The 21439-nt window shown below is 35.8% G+C and overlaps 1 long non-coding RNA gene across 1 annotated transcript; it reads left to right on the forward strand.

The window, feature by feature from the left end:
- The first annotated feature begins 5100 nt into the window (after positions 1-5100).
- On the forward strand, positions 5101-19643 carry LOC118498709. Its single transcript, XR_004901178.1, has 3 exons — positions 5101-5113; positions 12904-12906; positions 19547-19643. It is a non-coding gene; the product is annotated as an uncharacterized LOC118498709 (long non-coding RNA).
- Positions 19644-21439: the final 1796 nt, after the last annotated feature.

A 21439-nucleotide genomic window follows, 5' to 3' on the forward strand; every position in this document is an offset into this window, starting at 1 on the left:
AAAGATTTAAATATAAGTTGCAACACTATAAAAGTCCTAGAAGAGAACATAGGCAGGAAAATCTCAGATATTCCATGCAGCAATATTTTCACTGATATGTCCCCTAGAGCAAGGGACATAAAGCAAAGAATAAACATATGGGATCTCATCAAAATAAAAAGCTTCTGCACAGCTAAAGAAAACATCAGCAAAATGAAAAGGGAACCAACCATAGGGGAAAAATATATTTTCAAATGCTACCTTGGACAATGGTTTGATCTCCAAAATATAAAAAAATCAAACAACTCCACTCCAGGAAGACAAACAACCCAGTTAGAAAATGGGCAAAAGACCTGAACAGAAACCTATTTTCTAAACTTTTTTAATATTATAAATATATGTATATGTGTGTATATGTTGTAATGTAAATGTAATCATTACATATTATATATATAATTTATATATTTAATTTTAAACAGTTAATAAAAGATTATTTACAGATTGTAGATAGAAGATATTAGATCCAGGGTATGGTGACAGCTAATATTCATCCCTAGGTAATTTATCTGTCTCTCCTAATTAGCAAAATTACTCAGGCCATTTAGTATGAGTTTTGACCATGCAAAAATATTTACTCAAGATACTTGGGCAAGGTTTTGCTCTGCATGACTCTATTTTATGGAGAAGGGTGAGGAAAGTTTATCTTGGCGGTGTCTCATGCAAATAGTTTAGATGCTTTTTGTAAGTGCTAAATAAAAATAGCAGAAATATTATATTATGTTATTATAAAAATAACAAGAGATTCCAGCTCAATGAATCTGGAATAAATAACTTGGTAGTAGACACTATACCTGGACCTGAGAAAGGGGTGGACTCCCAAGAGACAGGTAAGGACAGTACTGCAATGTTGAGCTTTCTTGCAGGAGGGCTTTTTGTGTTTTTCCTTCAATTGCTGATTTATCTTCTGCCTTTTAAATTTTATTTCATCCTACTTTTAATATCCTGTTTTAATTTTATTACTCCCTTTCTTCTTTTGTTTACTTTCCCTTTCTTTTCCTTCTATCCTTCTCATCTCATTTAGTCACATCATCTCACATTTTTCTCCTATGACTTTCTGCATCTGCTAAAAAAAAAAGCCCTATTTTACTTTTAAAGAGGCCAAAAACGTTATAGAATTTTCTTTCTGTTTTTGTAGTAAGTTGTTTTCAGAGGTTCATTTTTCTACTTGGTATCTAGGAAAACTTGTCTTTTGGCTTTTGTTTTTCCATGGATCCCATGTTGTTATTTTTCTGTTAACTTCCCCAGTGTTTGCCAACAGACCAACAGGTAAACTAATTTCCTTTGGCTCCACATTTTCTCTGCTTAGATACTGATCAAACTTTCCTCTCAAATCTGCAGGCAATGACAGATGACAGTTATGAATCACAGTCCAATTCCCAGTGTATTTTAGTTTTACTGGACAGATTAGAACTTCTTTTACACATTTATAATATATAATTAAGTGGATAGAGTACATACAAAAGAAAAAACCCTATTTTCAATTTGTATTATTACAATGGTTCTTTTCAACAAGGTTTAGATGACAGTGTGATTTTCAAATTGAAATTATGAGCTAATCAGCATCACAGATGCCCAGCCTCATAATCTTTACTGTGAGGGGCTGAAAGGCCTGAAAACCTACATTTTAAACAAATTCCTGAGATGAGTCTTATGTACACTAAGAGCAATCAGACTCCACCATCTGGAATGCAACTCAATATGGCTTGTCCATCTCTACTCTGACTCAATGTTGCCTATTAATAGTGAGATGTAGACCAAGAAATATTTATGACTGCAGGTATAAAGAGGGCCCACATTAGGCCATCATAAAAATTCAGTATCACAAGAGGTAGAGGCTGCCCATGTTCTGTATGATAAGGTCTTTTTGTCACCTCCCTGTACCAATGAACAGATTACAGATAGAGCTGACATATTGTTTAATCACTTTCTGGTGAATAGATTTGCTTTATTTCAGTTCCACTACATAAACAGTTCATAGGCTGTAATTTTTCCTTCTATTCCATTGGTCTGAAAAGTAGAAGAAATTCTGCCCAGAATTTACCTTTTTTTGGTGTCTACATCCTTAATGTCCATAGAAGTTTGGAAGTGGCTATGTTAGAGTTTATTGGCTAGATGTCATTTGAAATCAGAAATTCTGGCCAAGACGGAGGCATGGGTAGAAACACTGCATTTCCTCGCACAACCAAAAGAAGGATAATAACCAATTTAAAAGCAATAAACAACCAGAACTGCCAGAAAACCAAACTGCATGGAACTCTGACAACCAAACAGTTAAAGAAGCATTCATCCAGACCAGCAGGAGGGACTGAGAGGGACAACCAGGCAGAGAGGACATATGGCAAGGCATCAGACCATGCAGGCAAGGCTGGAGCTGGCTTATCCAGAAACTAAAGACTCAAAACTTCTAACCATAAAATCCTGTGGAGATTGTAAAAGTGGGGGAAATTCCCAGTCACACAAGACAGTTTGTTGGAAAGTGGAATAGAGTGCAGCAAGCAAACAGCATTGTTCTCTCTCTGACCTCTCCCCGACAGACAGTGCCACAAGGCAGCAAAGAAAGTTGCCCCACCCTGTGAATACCTAAGGCTCCACCCCTAACAACATAACAGGTTCACCAAGACAAAGAAATATGGCCCAAATGAAACAACAGATCAAAACTCCAGAAAAAGAACTAAGTGATGAGGAAATAGACCACCTATCAGATGCAGAGCTCAAAACACTGGCAATCAGGATGTTCACAGAAATGATTAAGTATGGCCACAAAATGAAGGAAGAAATGAAGGCTACAAAAAGTGAAATAAAGAAAATTATACAGGGAACCAACAGTGAAGGGAAGGAAACTGGGACTCAAATCAACAATTTGGGACAAAAAGAAGAAATAAACATCCAACCAGAATGAAATGAAGAAACAAGAATTCAAAAAAATGAGAAGAGGCTTAGCAACTTCTGGGACAACTTTAAATGATCCAACATCTGAATCATAGGGGTGCCAGAAGGAGAAGAGGAAGAGCAAGAAATTGAAAACTTATTTGAACAAATAATGAAGGAAAACTTCCCCAATCTGGCCAAGGAAATAGACTTCCAGGAAGTCCAGGAAGCCCAGAGAATTTCAAAGAAATTGGACCCAAGGAGGAACATACCAAGGCACATCATAAGGTACCCAAGATTAAAGATAAGGAGAGAATCTTAAAAGCAGCAAGAGAAAAGGAGAGAGTTACCTACAAAGGGGTTCCCATAAGACTGTCAGCTGATTTCTCAAAAGAAATCTTACAGGCAAGAAAGGGCTGGAAAGAAGTATGCAAAGTCATGAAAAGCAACGACTTACATCCAACATTACTCTATCCAGCAAAGCTATCATTTAGAATGGAAGGGCAGATAAAGTGCTTCCCAGTTAAGGTCAACTTAAAGGAGTTCATCATCACCAATACTGAAATGTTAAAGGGACTTACCTAAGAAATAGAACAAGATCAAAAACTATGAACAGTAAAATGACAACAAACTATCAACAGCCAAAACTAAAGAACAAAAACTTAGCAAATAACTAGCACAGGAACAGAATCACAGAAATGGAGATTAAATGGAGGGTTATCAGTGAGGAGGGGGAGAGAGAGAATGAGGGGGAAAGGTACAGGGGATAAGAAGCATAACTGATAGGCACAAAATAGACAGGGGCAGGTTAAGAATAGTATGGGAAATGGAGTAGCCAAAGAACTTATAGGTACAACATATGGACATGAACTAAGGGGAGGAATGCTGGAGGATTGGGGGGTGCAGGGCAGAATGGGGATAAAAGGGAGAAAGAAATTGGTATGACTATAATAGCATAATCAATAAAATCTACTTAAAAAAAGAAATTCTGATTGGTATATAAAAGCATTTGCCTGTCTTGGAGTAGGATTGTAGCAAATTCACTTACACTTCTTACAATTTAGTTCATATTTAAGGATATTTTTAAGTAAAATACAAAAACATAACAGATTTATACTCGTTAACTAAAACTGACACTTAACATTATGCTATATTTATTTAGTCAATTTTGTGTGAAGTAAATAAAATAAAGATAAAGTCATTTTTATCCCCATACCCATTTTCATTTCCCACCACTCTCACCACACACAAACAATATCATACTTGTAGTACACTGTTCTATTTACTAAGTTATGTGAATAAATTATTAAAATTTTAGTATATTCACATAATACATGCATATAAGAATAATACATAATATTGTTTTATGTAATTTTTATTAACATGATTTTTTACATGCTCTATATCCTGCCAGTTGCATTTTTCCCTCAAATTTATTATTTGATATCTAGCCATGTTGATATATTGATATTTGTTTAATTCCTCTTTCCTGCTTTATAGTATTACTTCCTTTGTATATACTCAACTCTATTGTTGAGCAGAACTGGACCAACAGAACTGGACAACAAGAACTGGTCCAAAAATCTTTTGGACCAAAATCTGCTGGAATCTGCTGGAATAGTCCAGTTCTATTCCTTAGATGTTTCTCACAACAGTCTTCTTACACCTAGACTCTGCATTTTACATGAAAGATTGAAGAGGTGCAGAATCTGTTAAGTGTTTAGCTGGGTGGAGAAATACATGATTCAGTAATATTAGTATGCTTCATATTCAACTGATTATTCCAACTGTGAATAGGCTTTTCCACAGGAATGTGCCACTGAAAAAAATTTACAAGTATTCACCACAACCATCTTATCATCTCTAAAACAAAAAAGTTGGGTATTTCCTCCACTGCCCCACCCCCCAATTAATGTCACAAGTCTAAACAAACTATGAAGTCTTCCCTTTAAAAAAATGGACACATTTGTTGACATGACAAGGAATTTGGACAAAAGTATAAAATAAACCAACATCAGGATGGAATGAATGATACTATTCACCAAGGTCAAAGAACTTGAAATATTATAGAGCACTTTCTACCCTCTCCAAGTTTTGCTATTATGCTATTTTTTCCTCTTGAAAATGCATGCCTGATTATGAAGGTGATGATGATGCTTTTTATTGAAAGGATATCAGAAAGGTTATAAATATTCATTAATATTACGTGATATTACATTCATATTGATAGAATTATTACATCATTTACTCTTTTATCTATTTTCTCAAAGTTCTAATTTTAGTTACTTGAATTAAAAAAACCAACAATCATAAAAAGAATACCATGGAGCTACAGTTTTCACTAATGTTAGGGTCCAAAGTAGAGGATACAAAGGATGAAATTTGTATAAAATCAAAATTATTCTATGTCTCTTAGGAAGAAGCACCATTAGAAATCAGCATAGCATTTCTCACACAGTCCAATGCAGCTTCTTTTTTCTCTAGCATTGGAATAGGTCATTTATATTTGGGTCAAGCACCAGGTAAGGCATTGACTTGTATTTAGGTTGTATAAAAATCATATTTTAAAAATATGTGTTTTTATGCTAAGTCAGGAAGGATATGCATTTTTCACAATTTTAACCTAGTAAGTATGGACACTCGCATTCTGACAGATGCTCTGGAACTTAGACCAACAGAGGAAATAACGTTCGGACTCTCACATCATGCTCATGCTGTGACATGTTATTGAGTGGAAAAATAGATGGAGTTAATGCATTTAGGTTTGGGTTGCATTTGTTTTCACTTCTTGTAGAATCTGTATGATAAACTTGCATAAGGTAAATACTTAAATATGTAACTGTAAATACTTAAATACCTACCTCTAACCTATCTCTCCAACTTAGCTTGCCAGCTTCCTCTCATACCGTAAGCTCCAAAAAGACCAAAATACTTTCTGTGGTTACCCAAAATACCATGGATTTTCTAGTCTTGTGTGCCTTTGTACATGCTATTGCCACTATCAGACTCCTGATTCTGCCTCATATTCTTAACACCCTAAACCCACCTGGAGAAATGCTACTTACCATTTCAGAATCAGATGAAGCATTGCCACCTCAGTGAAATCTTACTTGATTCTATATTATCAATGTACTGAATACATGTTTCAATTAGTGCATGTGTGCCATATCTGCTTTTATATTTCTCTCTTCCATTGGATCAACTCTGTAAGAGCAATGTTTGTAATATCTGTCTTTTCTTCCCCTACATTAACAAGGGATTCATTAGCCACTCCCAGTATGATTAGTCAATAAATAAATAATTCATAGATATCTTCAGTATATTACAAACCAAAATAACAATAATACAAAGAAGAAAGAAGGAAAGAAAGAAAGAAGAAAAGAAATGAAGGGAAAAGAAAAAAAAAAGAAAAGAAAAAAGAAAAAGACTGACTCAGTGTGGGTAATCCAAGCTCCAATAGCTTTTTCTCTCAATTTATGCTGACTCTCCCTCATTTTATATGTGTATGCTGGCTATAGAATATCCATAGGATCTGATGTTTGTAAAAGAAGAGAAACCACCCTCTGCTTTCTTGATGTCTTTGCTACAAATCCTGAACAGAGTTTGGGCGTACCAATGGCCTGGCAGTTGTCTTTTCTAACAGTTAAAACCACAGAGTTTAACTTACAATTCATAAAAAGATAATTTCCCACTCAAACTGGGATGTAAGCCCAGTAACAGTAGGGAATTTAAAATGGGTAGAGAGGCTCTGTTCTCTCTTAAGATCTCAGGAAGGTAAAGTAGACTCAGTGAGACTACTGAGTTTTCAAGGTAGAACACTGAATGATGACGGGAAAATTCTTCCCTATCCCTGCTTGACCTCTTCTGTCATTTGCCATCACTTTATAAGCCAGAGACTATTATGCTAGAGATGGCTTAATTTCTTCTTAGGCATTCCTATAAGTATTTGAAATTGCATGTACTTTTTTAACTTACTTGATTTTTAAAAAAATAAATACTGATAAAACAAAAGCACACATATAACTAGTTTTAAAAGAACCCATTCTAATTTCACAATATTCTAGTTGAAATTGGTTTCAGAAATCATATTTTTTAAAGTTTCTTTTGACATCTAAGGAAAAGCAACAGGCTTGAGAGAATGTTATGACTTTTCTCAAGGTCACCTAGCCATAGTTTCATTCCTGGACTTCAACCAGCTCCTTTGAGTGTCACATCAGTGATCTCTTGCTTAAAAGATGATGAAATTCAAGGCAAGATTGAAATAAATACCAATAATTTGGTATGGTAGGAGGTTATTAAAAATAATTTTGGGCCATAAATTAGAAATGATACACATTCTCTGCAGGCAGTATATGTATAAATAAAGTTGATTGAAGTTAGAAATGTTATTGGTGTGTAGCCAAAAGAAAATTACTATCAAATGTAGAGTGGTGGAAGTTAAATAAATGAATCCAGTTAATATGTCTAGCTCTTCAAATGGCTCAGTGCCTGTTATTTTTTAAATCCTCTTTATTAACTTGTTAATTGTTGAGTAATACATAAAGAGAAATGGCCAAGAAAATAGATGAAAGTAATCTTCTCATGAACATATTAATGTTTCCCAGGAAATAACTATTCTTGCTAACACACAAAAATTCTTTTCATGTTTAAGTCATGTGTAATCTCTCTATCCTAGGATTTTAAAATCCTACACTACATGGATGATTGTAATTTAGGGCCATGAGGTTTTATTTCCTTCACACATATTCTTAAGGAATCTTATCTTAAATGTGCCAACCAAGTCAAATATTAGTGTATGTCTTAGCAAATGTCTTATAGCCAAGGAGTACGCTGTTGATTCTGTTCCTAACAGTTGGATTCAGCACATTAAAAAGTGGCCAAAGGAAATAGTTCATGTCTAAAAAATTTATGTAAAAATATTAAATTTATTAATATCTTTTGAAGTCTGTGTAAAGTAGACATCAGTTAAAATCATTAGTGGAAATTTCATTTTATGCTGGGCCAGTCTGAGAAAAAAATTGATGACTAGAAGTCTTTTGTCTGCCTTTTTTACCCTTCTTCATCTCAATCACCTCATGCCACCCCAGAATTTCTAGAAGCTTGAATTATGGAAACTTACTAGAGCTGTTCTTCCTGCATTGATCCTCTTATCAACCTACATTTCACATTAGAATATACTTCCTTATATCTCATCTACTTAAGGCTGTGTTAGTATAATAAAATTATTCTTGAATAATTTATTGTTTTCTCATTTGTCATGTAAATGTGCACATAACCAAATTTCATAGAGGCACAATCTCTTAATTCAAAGCAGTAAATTTGTCCTGGCTGGCGTAGCTCAGTGGATTGAGCTCAGGCTGCGAACCAAAGCATCACAGGTTCAATTCCCAGTCAGGGCACATGCCTGGGTTGTAGGCCATGGCCCCCAGCAACCACACATTGATGTTTCTCTCTCTCTCTCTTTCTCCCTCCCTTCCCTCTCTAAAAATAAATAAATAAAATCTTTTTTAAAAAAGGAGTAGATTTTAACTTAATCCAAAGCAGTAGAGATTAACTTCAAAATAGTATAGACAATACCAATAATCTGTGATAGGCCAGAGGGAATGAGATATACTTGGGATATCAGCCGAATTAAATCAGCAGACTACAAAGGAAAATCCCTACCTAAGGTATGTCATGTTGTATTAGTAAGGGTTCTCCAGAAACATGTACACAATAGAATATATACTTATAAAGAGATTTATTATGAGGAATTGGCTCCTGTAATTGTGAAAGTTAAGTCCCAAGATCTGAAAACAGCAAACTGAAGACTCAGGAGCACTAATGGCATAATTCTAATCTGAAAGGCTGCAGGTTCAAGTCCCAAGAAGAGATAATTTTTCACTTTTTTTCTGAAGGCAGGAAAAGACCTATGTCTTAGCTCTATAGTCAGGCAGGAGAAGTTCCTTCTTACTCAGGCTTCTTTTTCTATTTAGATCTTCAATTCATTGGATGAGGCCCACCTATATTAGGAAGATAATCTGCTTTATTCAGTCTACTCAATCAAATACTAACCTCATCTAGAAACATCCTCACAGTCAAACTCAGAGTATTGTTTGATCCAATGCATGGGACACCCCATGGCCAGTCAAGTTGACATACAAAATTAACCATATATGGAAAAAGGTTTAGTCTTTGTCTGCATGGTTCTAGACAGCAGAACTGGGAACAATGGACAAAGACCAAGGGAAGCTGATGTGGGCTCATTATAGGAGGAAGTTTATAACATTTGCAACCATATAAGAAAGAATGGACTATTTTATAAGAGAGTAAATTTCCAGATCTTCAAGATTTTAATTGTTGTTTTAGATGGTGTTTCTGCTTTGAGTGAAGGATTCCCACCCCCCTCAAGGTGTTTCTATGCCAGAGAATTATGCTATGCTCAATATTTAGGGAACAGGGCTTGTTTTCATGTAATTACAGCCAACCTTCTGTCCTCCATGTCACAGCCAGAGATTTCTCTTCAAAATACTTATCTGATTGTGTAGGTGATTTGTTAAGGAAGTTCTTCCAGAAGTTGATGAGGATGTAGGAAAAAGAAGAAGTCAAGCCAAGTCCCAATCACATCCTGTCTCTGGGAAAGGCCAGAAGAGAAATTACATCACAGAGTGGATCCCATAAGCTGTGGGCTACCCTGACAGCAAATATTGTAGGCACTCCCAGCTCTCTGCACCTGTGGATAGAGCAGCTCCAGTCATCCAAGGACAGTGCCCTGAAGCAAGATGTGTGAGTAAACCTTTGGGAGCTTAGTACAGAGTAGCTGGGGGAAAGACACACAGAAAAATTTTAAAAACTATTGAAGGATTCTAAGGGATCTAGGCAGAGAATTGACAGCATTCTCATCATGTTTTACTGAAATGAGAAATGCTGAAGATTGCATAAATGGATCAATCAACAAAACAATCAACTGTTCAAAACCTTATTATCAAAGACAATTCTTTCTGTAAAGAATTCACTTCTTTATTCTTGAAATACTTATCATTAGGTTCACTGAGCTGAGAAACTTCTATGCTGTTCAGTTTTTAATTTGTTTTGTTTGATTTTGAAACAAATTTGACAGTAGAAAAAATTTGGGAGGTGGGGAAATGGGCTTCCATTCAGTTCTGTGCTTTTCTGGAGCAAAGCAATAAAAGTAAAATTGATGTCCTGCTTACTGTTTAACTGCCAACATTGCCACCTGCTATCTTGAAGCAGCAAGCAGCCTTGTTGGCACCCTTGTGCTTGGTAAGAAAATGAAGGAATGACGAATAGCCAGTTCCCAAAATCAAACGGGGCACACAGCAGTGGCTGGCACAAGATGAAGTGCTTGCTAAAGAAATAGAATGGCGAGTTAAAGCTCCCAGACCATTGATCAAACTTGTTTGTAGGCAACAATCAGTGTTTTGCTTTTGGCTGCTAGAATCTCACTACCCTTCCTGATTCAAAAGGAAGCCAAGGACCCTTCATCTGTTTATACAGACTCTGTGTAACTACAAACAGAACTGCACAGAGTTATTCCTTTGGAGCCCAGGCATCCATGCACTTCCCCCTTACATAAGCCAAGAAATGAATATGTTCACTATTTTGTATTGCCCTGTGGGATCTTGCTACAGACTTATTAGTGGTATGATTTAACCTATATTTCTAAACTGCACATGAAGGAATATTTAAAACCAGTAGTTCATGTTATTATTAGCAGAGACTGAAACCTTTCTAACCCTACTCATGAATCCATAAAAACCTCTCCATAGACTCATCAAATTTCATTTTCTAGACTTAACTGAAACATTGATTAGCCCATGCAGTGAGTAGCCACACTTTGTAAAGTGGTGTACCTAGTAGAAGTGAGAAAATTCAGTATCCATATTTGTTAAATTGAAGCAGACTAACATCTTAAAAGAGAATATGTTTCCTTCATAACTACAAAATTAAGTCTATTCAGAAGGGTTTGAGTCTACCTATTAATACAATAGACACTGCATTGCTTTTACCAAGATCTCTGGCCTTCTAACAATTGATCACTACTGTGCCAAATCTGCACATTTATATACTTGTTTTATTGTAGGTATTATATATTTTTTAATTATCATTATTTACTGAAATGTCCTTTATAGATTTTTAGACCTTTGAAGGAAGGGGTTTCTGTCTTACTCAGTTACTTAGCTACAGCCTCTCACACAGTACACATATAAGCACTCGGTAAACATATATTAGATGAGTGAATTAATGCATGAAAAATATAAAGCAAGAGATTGGAATAGGTTAATCCTCAAGCTCCTTTACTGCCTGTGGTAGACAGAATCCTAAAATGACCCCCAATTTCTTGTTTTTGGGTAATCTCCTCCCTTGGGTGTAGATGGAACCTATGAATATGATGAGATATCACTTCTGTGTTTATAGTACATTATATGTCAAAAGGGATTCCTGAAAATACGTAAAAAATGTGATTAAGTTAAATTACAGATTTAAACACTGCAGATTTTTATTTCAATTACTGAAAATTCTACGGGGGTTCTTAAGGTCACTGAGTACCTACTTTGGGTTAATCAAGACAGGGATAACTGGGCAGCCTGACTTAATCACATGAACCCTATAAATCTGAATCTAGAGGTCTGAGAGAGAAGTCAGACAAGAGGCAGCAGGGAACTCCTTTTGCTGGCCTTGAATGAGCAATTGCCATGTTATAGACAGAACCCTGTGTCAAAGAATGATGAATGTCCTCCAGAAGCTGAGAGCACCCTTCCTTGACAAGGACAAAGGACTTTTCATCTTAAAATTGCAAGGGGCTGAATTCTGTATGAAGGCTGATATTTTGCATGTTTTGTTCACTGATGTGTCATCGAGGCCAAGAACAGTTTCTGGCACATAAGAGAGTTTTCATAAATATTTACCAAATGAATCAATGGTTTTTAATTGTAGTAAATTGTTTGCTATTGTTGTTCTGATTGCATTGGAGGGAGAGTTAGGAAAGTATAAAATCAGATCATTTTCCTTGAGGAATATACATTATTATTTTTCTTATAAAATAGAGACTAACACATAGAGAAGGAAAACCTAAACAAGGTTGTCTTCCTTCCCACAGCAGACTGTTGAATGCTATAGAAGCAAAACCCTGAGCACTGCATTTAGAAAATTTTGAGTTTGTACTCAGGTTAAGTGACTTACTGGTTGGCATTACATTGACAACCTGAGTTCCTCATCTGCTGATAGGACTTAACAATATCTACCTTGCAGAGTTGGTGCAAGGATTAGAAGCAATATATGTACACTGGGGGTGTTCAATAGATAGTAGTGTTATTTTAGGATTGACTTAATGACTTCTAGTACTTTATTCTTAATATTTTCTTATACCCTTAAGTAAAATCAGCTTTTAATGTGAATGGTCATTGATTGATTCCTATTGGAAGTGTTTATATGTGTTGTTTTAGGTTCCCATGGGGGAATCTGGGCATATCTGTCAGAATCACAAAGTGTGGTGATTCTACTTTAGGACTTGGTCCTATCAGTGATCTCACACATGTGCAAGGACTCTTACCACTGAGGCTCATGGAAACATTGAGTGTGATTATAAAAGGGCAGAAACAAGTTAAATACTATCAATAGTAATATTAATGAATTAGAGTATGGCACAAAAACCTAGTTTGAAATTCTAAAAAATAAAATAAAGGTGACCTTTCATTGTTTTCTGGTTTAAAAAAAGTACTCATGGATGTGGACAAGAATGTGGTGATTGTGGGAAGTGAGGGGGGTACCAGGATGATAAATGGCAAAGGAAAAATACAATAAAAAATAAATTAAAAAATATCTATGAGGTATGCTTCATAAGTGGGGCCCATAAGGTTAATTGAAAGTTTAATAAATATGGAACAGAGATCTTAATAGGTAATAATGGGAGACATGTTGGACGAAGGATGTGAAAATGTGAATTCCAGGATCAGTGGTCTGACCTTTGGCAAATGATGCCACCTCTCTCTGCAGAAAGTTCAATCAGCTCTCATTTGGCCTTTGTATAAAAGAAAAATTCTTACATTAGAGCAAGAGAGTCTCTCACCCTTAGCCCTGAGCTTTAGAAAACCTCACTCTGTCACTACTTTATCTATGCCTTTTCTCATAAGACAATAAATTTGTGGGCCTAACATGATATGCCTACCTGGAAACTGTGCCTATCTTTGAGATCATATTTGAGGTAGCTAGAATCCAGATCTCTGTGTTCCTGCTCAAAATGGGCCTAAATTCACTTCCAAGGACTGCATGGTCCTTTACCTCAGGTTGTCCATGTATAAGACTACCTCTAACCCCACAAAAGTCACTTCATGTTCACTTTTCTCCCGGTGAATTTGCTACCTCCTCTGCTGGAAAACCTTCCCAACTTCCACATTTCCCAATCTGCCAATCAGAATGACTTGCTTATTTACTCAAATCTATGTTTTTTATCTCTGTGTTGTATTTTGGCTGCTTGTTTTTCAGCTTATGCACGAGATTATAAATTTATGGTAAGCAAGTTCTCCTTGTTCGTGTTGGTGTTGTCTATAATACACATTTCAGGGCCTTTCACATACCAAGAACAATTCTGGCAAATGGAAGAATGGAAATTCTCTAAGCCTTGGTTTCTCACCTCTAAAAAGCAGTCTTACATAGATTACCTCGAAGGTTATTTCCAGATGTAGCATTTCATAGTGCTGTATATGAAAATATTAAGAGACTCCAGGGACCAGAAAAATAATATTGAAATGCACCATATAATAGATTCCTAGAACCATTTAGACTAGGAACATGGGAGTGAGTGTACCTACAATACCCTGGAGAGATGATCACCCAGCCTGACTTAAAAATACCCAGCAATAAGAGATTCACCATCTTATAAGTCAGCATTTTGTTTTGTTTCTCCTTGAAATGTGAATGATCAGAAATCTGACCTAATATGAAGCCTAGTGCAAATATTATTTCATCCAGACCAAACATTTCCAGTTTTGTATTCCTTTAATGATATGGCATTCAAACACCTCGCCTTTCTCGTGGTCCTTCACTGAGCACATTCCAGTATCTCACCCATATTTCAAATGTTGTCTGACCAGTATGAAAACAATGGAGTCAGGAATGCTGCTGTTTGGGTGCTTTTTCATCTGTGAAAACATTCCAGTATAACTGTTCTGCTATGCTGTTTTTGTTTGCAAGGGCAACACACTATTGGCTCATATTGAGTCTGTAGTCAAGTAAACTCTAGATTTTGTCCATAGAAATTACCATTAAGCCAGGTGTCTCCTATCCTGTGAGATGATGTTAGAGACCAGTGATATCTTGTTAGTTTTAGGCCAATATTTCAATCTGTCATAACATTTTTAAAGCTTGATTCCATCATCCACTAGATTAACCATCTCTTTCCAGCTTTGTGTTGGCTATAGACGTGATAGGCAGGCCCTCTTGTCTTCGTTTAAGGTGCTAGTAACTAAACACAAGGGGCAAGTGTAAAACCTGGCAGCATGCCAACAGAACACTGTTTTTCAAATTTTATTTTTCCAGATACTAGTTCCATACATAACACAAAGTTTCATACATAACACTAGTTCCATATATTTTTTTAAAAAGGGAACATTTTTCATGATCAGAAAAACCTGAGAAACGCCACAAGGTATGTGCTCTTTCTTGGGAGGTTTCAGTGCATATTACATGCACATTATAAACTGAGGAATCTTGCTGGACTTCAATTAACTCAGCACTTCCCTAGCTTATTTGTGTAAGAAAATCTGTTTGGTAGTTGTTGTTTTGATTTGTTTGTTTGTTTTGATATCTTGCCATGTTCATGATTCATAGGAAATAGTTTAAGATATAATTGCAATTACATAGTTTAGAATTTTATCATGAAGGACCTAAATTAATAAGGATGTGGCCTCCAAAATTCATTTTACCCTTTTCGAGCTTTAACGTGAGGCTTCTTTTTTGCTTTTCTATGCTGTTCAACGTAACACTTGAAAGACTGCGATTTAACCCTCTAAGGTATATAAACTTTTCCATTAATTTGTCTTACTCTATCATGTGCCTCATTTTCTTCTTCTCTGTGATTCTTCTTTCTTCAGTTTGAAAATAATTTCCCTTGATACATTTGGAAGCAAAACAGTAATTGGGAGTTTAGTCTTTTAGTAACATTATTCTGTCTCATCCAGATGGATTTGGCTCTTTATGTTCTTCTCACTCTGGACAGAGCTAATTGTAATTTTTTAAAAAGTCATTTAAGTTCTATTTTATTTTTTTGCTCCACAGTCCATTTTGGACTTTGACTTGTGGTTCTTACAGGTTTATGGCACTCATTTTTCATTTTTTTTATTATACAATGTTTATTCTGTCTTTTGTACATGTCTTTTTAAAATATGATCTCATCCTACACAGTACCTAAGACTCCATTTTTTTTGTTTAAAAAAATAATCAGTGACTGTATATCAGACTGTCATTGTTATTCTTCCATCTCTCTGCAGCAGTCTTCTTTTAGAATCTCTGGTCATGCGGTCATACCTAATTTGTTTTGTGCTTTCTGAGATGTGCTTTTCTAAGTTTCAGGGTAGATGTTTGGCTATCCCTCAGCATTTCTTTCCACAGCTTTATTATTAATTCCAAGAACATTGTTCACATTCTCCAAAGCTACTATCATTCCCATTGACTCAATCAGTTTTTCCTTGTTGCAAAGTTAAGTTAAAAGAAGCAGTTCTGCTTGCTTATCTCAGGACTGATTGAGAGTTAAGATTTCTGGCAAAGTAATACTGAGTAAGTCAGGTAAGAATGATTTCCTCATTAAATATATAATTAGTGCTTACTATGAGCCAGGCAAAGTTCTTGCTGGAAGGAAGATGACAAGATGGCAGATGACAAGATAGAGAAAGGAGGCAAAAGACAAAGTAAAAGTTGAAAACCTCAGCTAATGATAGGATTATATAAATAAAGTAAAATACTGCAATATAATAAAGTGTTATGGGTTAAGGGTATACAAATTTAAATTAGATGCTAAGAAAAGTCCTCACTAAGAAAGTAACATTTGAACTGAAATCTGAATGCCAAGGGAGATCCAGGCATAAAATATCTCTAGGTGGACTATTCCACAGTGTGTGTACTCATCCTAAAGTGTTGGTAGTCTTGGCCTAGTCTAGGACAAGGGGGAAGAAAAAGACTGAACATAAGAAATAGGAGCTGAAGTAGTAGGTAACAAGGTGTAGGAAGTTGGCAGGAAATGGAGAGACAAGTAGAGGTCATATCATGTGCCTGTAAAAAAGCTAAGTTATGCAGGAATGACCAACCCTTCAAGGTTTTAGTCAGGTTGGTGACATGATCTGGTTTATATTTTTTAAAAAGGACCCTGAGTCAAAGGTGAAGAACAAATTTGGGCACAATTGACAAGGCAGATGTAAAGAGCCCAGCAAGGAGACAACTGGGGGCTTCAAAACAGGGAACTGAGGTCCCCCTCACTGACACACCTCAACTCTTCATTTTTGTGATCTTAGATGTGAATATTATATATGTCTCTCCTGTCTGACTGAACAACGTTTGGCATGTTCCTCAAACTAGATTGTTTTCACATTTCTCTTTTTTTTTTCTCATCAACATGCTCTTCAGGTTTCTTTCGTCTGGGCCAAATCTTCTCACATAGTCCATGCTTTTGTAACATGTGATTCTACTCTATTACCCCATCTCTCAGAATTGTTTTTTTTTCTTTGAACCAGACTAATAGTCTGGATGCTGCATTTGTGTAAAAAAAATGTTATAAACAATGCCCCTGGATATTCACTAAAATGTATTTTAACCATGAGTCATGTTCCATGTCCTACTCATATTTTATGCTTTGAAGGGCTTCTTTTGAGCTTCTCAGGATTATTAAGATGTTCCCATTTTAATAGTTGTGTTTTGGATATGAGGAAGGAAAGAAACTAACTGTTATTGAGAGAAGTCTGGGAAAGAAATAACCTATCTGGGTTCCTTATTCAAATTAGCTAGCCAATTTGGTATGGCAAAACACTTCAAGTGAATCATACAACTTTAATAAAGAGACTCTAGTCACTGGGCAATAACACTTGCTTCACATCAGACACTGCTTTGAACTGCCAATGCTAATCAGGTTTTCTATGAACACATTAGTTAAACACCAATTTCCAGGCCCATTCTCTCTTGCCCCATTGCTCCACTGTCCATAGGATAATACTGAACTTGTACGAGGATCACAGTCCCTTTATGCTTACTTGACTCCAGAGCCAGCCAAATCATAAATAGGGGTGATGTTCATTTGCTTTTTTCTGGTGTGTCTGGCTCCAGTATCATAGAATCAGTGCCTTGCCTACAACCAATTGCTTTAATTTTTCACCAGAGATTATTGCTTTTATTACTAGATGAAGGCAGTGGTAATTCTCCAAACTGTCTGGGACAGTTTTATTTGCTGGAATTTCACAGCTATAGTGGGGAAAAAAAATAAATGTTCTTTGGTGCTGCCAATAACATTAAAAACAAGAATAACTTTATATAGCTTTAAAATAAGCAATCCTAAAAGTCACTTCAGTGGTGTATCAATAAAAGAATTAACAGTAACATATTACACATTTTTTATGTACAAAACAGAGGGATAATGAATTCTAAGGTATATCCCAGGGGTTTTCTGTGACTTACATCAATCCAGTAACATTATAGCTCAAGAAATACGAATGTTGATCTATTGTTAATATTTCTTTCTGGGTGTTTTCTGGTATTTCCTGACTCAGTTACAACACAAATACAATGACATTGAGACTTGGGTTTCATTTTTTAAAATTATTTCATTGTTGTTCAATTACAGTTGTCTGCATTTTCCCCCCACCACTCCCCACCCCACCCCAGCCAAACCCACCTCCATCCCTTGCTTTACCCTCCCCTTTGGTTTTGATCATGTATCCTTTATAGTAGTTCCTGAAAACCCTCCCCCCATCCCCTCCCCCCTCCCCCTTGGCTGTTGTTAGATTGTTCATAATTTCAATGTCTCTGGTTATAATTTGTTTGCTTTTTTCTTTTGTTGATTATGTAAATTCTGTCACCAGAAAGCTATGAGAGCTTGAACAAGTCACATTACCTTTTTGGACCTCAGTTTCCTCATTTAAAAGGAAATCCTGCCATTTGTGACAACATGGATGGAACTTGAGGGCATTATGCTAAGTGAGATGTCACAAGGAGAAACACAAACACTGTATGATCTCATTTATATGTGGTTGCCAGGGCTTGGAGGTGAAGGAAATGGGAAGATGTTGGTCAAAGGATATATAGTCTTCTAGTTACAAGGTGAATAAGTTCTAAGGATCCGAGTATCTAATAAGGTACAGCTGGGTAACTAATTAACAGTATTGTATTGTATACTTAAAATTTATTAAGAGAGTAGATCTTAAGTGTTTTCACCACAAAACAATAAAATGATAACTAGATGTGTTAGCTAATCCTAGTGTGGTAATCATTTCTCAATGTACATATATCCAATCATCATGGTGGATACTTTAACTCACAGTTATTTATCAATTACATGTCAATAAAGCTGGAAAAATTGAAATAAAGATATCACATTACAAAATGAGCACAAATATTTCTTTTATATAAAGCTACATCCTCTTTTATCAATAAAAATTATATTGAAAGGAGTTTTATGTGTATTTTTTCTTTTTTCACCCCTAGCACAAAGAAGGTTCAACAGTGTGAAATGAAAACCTTGGATTCTACTGAGCTTATATCTTTAAAATGTGATTTTGGTTTGTTGTTTCATATTCAGCCTTATCTCCTTGTCTGACCACAGTATTCTTCTCTCCAGAATTCCAGCACGTGTGCATGTTGTGGGTATGTTGGGGGCAGGGGAGACAGTGGACTAGCAACATCTGGAAGAGAGAGCAAAGACTAGATAATTACTGAAGTTCATGCAGGAAGTTAGATTTAGATTTTCCTCTGTGTCCAACTGTTCAGCTGTCATGAACCAACTCTAAACTTGTAAAACAAAGAGTATTGTTTTTGAATTTAGATTTAGGGAACAAAATACAAGAGAACATTTGGGTCTGCAGATTTTCCATCATGTAATCATCACATATGCAAAAAGAGATCAGCTTTGGGAGTGGACACATAAAATTTATCAGTGAGGAGAAAAAAGAGCAAATGAGTAATAGACAAAAGTTTTGTTTACAACTAACCAGTCTGTTTACAATAGCTAACTGTAATCAATTACAGTAATCTTTAGTATGTAATTATCTGATAATATATATTTCAATATGACAATTTTTTTCATTAAATTCACACATGCAGGAAGTCATGATATCTCATTGCTTCTTAGCTGGACAATGGTGACTCATTTGAAAGGTAAAAAACAACTTAAATAATGTGAATGGTGTGAATGCTTGAGAAACAGATGACTTGGATATGATATTAGTAGGTCTGTCCATAAAATGGCACTAATAACATTTCACATATTCCAATAAATTTTATATAAGAAAAAATAGAACTAGGACAGATGTTTCATAGTTTATGTTGTCCATTTTCTGCACTCTCATGATATTTTCTATATGTGAATGAGTGTGTTTGTTTGTATGTATGCATACACATGAGGTCTGTCTGGAAAAAGTCCAACCACTGTTAACGTAATGAGAACTGTTTGTGTGACATATATATAACCTGGTAGCCAAGGAGAGTGGACTGGAATGTGCATGTGTGAACAATGATGACTTCACTGTACTTGTCATTGGGGGCAGTAGACACCATTGAATGAGCATGTGCTGTGTGGCTGTTGCATTCAAATGTACTGTGTGGCTGATGCATTGAAAATGACTGAGTACAGCAATTAATTTGTATCAAATTTTTTAAATTTCTCAGTATTCTTTTTTCTTTTTTTATTGTTGTTCAAGTACAGTTGTCTCCATTTTCCCCCTACCACTCCCCCCTGACCCCAGCAATTCCTACCTCCCAACCTCAATCCTAACCCCCAAATTTTGTTTTAAGCTTGCACTTTTGTCCATGGAAACTATGTGGATGATTCAGAAAGCTGCAGCTATGGGCAACTAATGATTGGCAGCTTCATCACAGCAACATACCCACCCATGGATCACATCTCATGAAGAGTTTTTTGGCAAAACATCAGAGCACCCAGGTAGCTCAGCCTCCTTACAGCCCAGATTTGGTGCCTTGTGACTTCTGGCTTTTCTCAAAACTGAAGTCACTTTTGAAAGGAGGAAATTTCATACCATAGATGAGATTCAGGAAAATATGATGGGGCAGCTGATGGTGACTGGGAGAACCGTGTGAGGTCCCAAGGTGCCTGCTTTGAAGGAGACTGAGGCATCATTGTCCTTTATACAATGTTGTATCTGGTATCTTCTTCAAAAAATATCTCTATTTATCATATTACATGGATAGATACTTTTCTGGACAGGCCTCATATATATTTGAAGTGAGTCAGAATCATTGAGACATTAAGTTGGATTACAGGGTGGGTAAAAGGTAGATTTACAGTTGTGAGTACACAAAACAGTTTATTATTATTTATTTATTGTTTTCCTTGCCAACGATTGTAAACCTACTTTTTCCCCACCCTGTATATACAGTTGATTCTCATTATATGTAATAGAATAGCCATGGACCTTAAATTTGTGATAACTGAACTATTGTTTCCAGGGGAAATACCAGATTAGTGCCTATGATTTTCTACATAGTCAATCAGTGGATAAACTTGTTTAAAATGTGTTTGACTATGGATGTGGGGGCAGGCTTGTTGGAGGGTGGCAAAGGGGGGAAAATGGGACAACTGTGATAGCATAAACAATAAAACATTTAAAAAATGTAAAAACACTGAAAAAACAAAATATATTTTCTTACCTAAAAAATTAATAAATGTGCTCGTGTTTAAAATCACCTTATTTAACAAGCATTGTTTTTCATTAATATCAAATTGAAGCCTCAGAACTACAGGTCATGCCTTGATAAATCTTATCTAATCCACATATTTTCTCCATAGGGCACATCACAGACTGCTTGCACTTAGGGACACTAGGCAGCTTTTCAACATGATGCTCAGGGGGCATTTTAAAACACCAATGAGAAGTGCAAAACTATGAAAAATGTGATATTAAATATACAAGAAGGACACTTATTCATAGTAGAAGAACTGAAACAAGAGGCAGTGTTGCCTCATTCAGCCCCAGCAAGGAGTGTGTTCAATGAGTGACTCAAATTTCTCATCACTGTACATGCCCATGAATGACCATTAGAGTTCTGTGAGCGTTGGCGAGTAGGGAAATTTTCAAATGCAGAATCTGTGAATAAATAATTATTGACTGTGTATGTACATAAAATCATTGAGAGGTTAGGTTGGACATGGGGAATACAGAGAGCTTATACCCCACCTTGAGACATTCACTCCCTCAACCCTAATCAAGCAACACTGACATATTTTTTAATATGAGACTATTCTAATTATCTATTGATGCCTATAAAAATCATCCAAAACTTAATAGCTCAAATAACATCAATAATTTATTCTGATCAC

Source organism: Phyllostomus discolor, chromosome 2 (assembly GCF_004126475.2).
Source record: "Phyllostomus discolor isolate MPI-MPIP mPhyDis1 chromosome 2, mPhyDis1.pri.v3, whole genome shotgun sequence".
NCBI lineage: Eukaryota > Metazoa > Chordata > Mammalia > Chiroptera > Phyllostomidae > Phyllostomus > Phyllostomus discolor.